This window comes from Papaver somniferum, chromosome 8 (assembly GCF_003573695.1).
Source record: "Papaver somniferum cultivar HN1 chromosome 8, ASM357369v1, whole genome shotgun sequence".
Lineage (NCBI taxonomy): Eukaryota > Viridiplantae > Streptophyta > Magnoliopsida > Ranunculales > Papaveraceae > Papaver > Papaver somniferum.
In genome coordinates, this window is record NC_039365.1 from 166,768,851 (window position 1) to 166,770,388 (window position 1,538).

A 1,538-nucleotide genomic window follows, 5' to 3' on the forward strand; every position below is an offset into this window, starting at 1 on the left:
TGCGGAAAAAAAAAACGGAGAGTACTGGGATCAGATTGATGATATTAAGCATCTCTCTACCAAACTTAACAAGGAAGGTGAAGAAACCGACATGAACTGCTTCTCATTACGTACCCTTATGTCAGATTTCTATTATTCCAACTTAGATTAGACTAGTCGTAGCGATTTCTTATCTCAGATTCTTCTTTTGTCCCTCCATCAATATCTTTGTCACTGAATCTCTCTCTCGACAACTTGTAATTTTGACTCTATTTTTATTTCAACTAGTTTATCACCCGTGCGATGCACGGATCAGTTTCTTGCTTATGGAAGAAATGAATAATCAATATAACTAATAAGTTAATATTTGAGTTGATGTGCAAAACAAATAATATCAACGTCGGTTTAAGATGATAATGGTTGTTGCATGATCTCCTTTCCAAAAATTCGTCAGTGCTTGAAGAATAATACAGTCTATAGATCTGAAATTGTCAGGAATGATTTGACGCACAATTGTTTTGATCTATCTTTTGGTATGTCCATATGGTAAATCATTTTTCTTGAGGAAATTAATTTTTTTATTTTGATGGTCCATAAGCTGTATTTCAAATGCCAACGTACGTCGGATTTTCATTTCCATCAAAGCTCATGATCTCAGGTAGTACTCCGCATTGTGTAAGCGATGTGCCCAACAACTGTCCATGTGCATTGCAATGCATATTTTTATTTTATCGAAAACTGAAATCTAGTAAGTCTTTTTTTTTTTGAAGAATAACCTATAGTATTGTATTGTTTGATTTCATCACATTCTATTTGGAAGTATACGCTTGTGTTTTTTTCTTTTTATTTTTTGGCATTTTCAAATATAGGCCCGTGTTTTGACTTGGTCCCACTGTTGTTTTTTTTTGTTGTTGTAAAAACGGATTCCATCCAGTTAAGTGCAAGGTAGCAGTTATTTCACCTATTAAAAAGTCTTTAAATACCCCGATGAGCACGAAAGTGCGACGCATTTTCACCCATAAATACATTAGCTGGGACTCATTTTATCACTCATAAACTTGTTTGTAGGTGTTTTTTTGAAAATAAGCTCTTATGGAGAAAGTTGCTCGCAAAGTGGTTTTTGTACCCCCGGAGGACACATGTTATTCGGACTCTCAGTTTTGGATAAGGGGCACCTCAATTATTAAGGGGTACCTCAACGGATAAGGGGCATCTTCCTTACTATTTACACCCCACATAAGGCAAGTGCTAAAGGGACACCCGTACAGGATTAGGGGGAGGACTTCATCTTCAAAAATTCAAACCTGGTTTTTGGCGGGAAAATGGCAGCAAGAATTAGGGTTCGTGATTTACAGTGGTTTTAGAGAGACTCAATGGCTAAGGTTGGTTGGGATGACTAGATTGAGCGTAACAGGCATGGTACGGACTTCAAAATCATTTGGATTTGGTTGTATAATCGGAAGTGGAGAAAACAGAGTTCACGGGAAGAATATTATTAAACTACGGGATTTTCTGGATTCAGTTTGGATAGTTTCTGGTGGGATTCAATCGAAGATTTA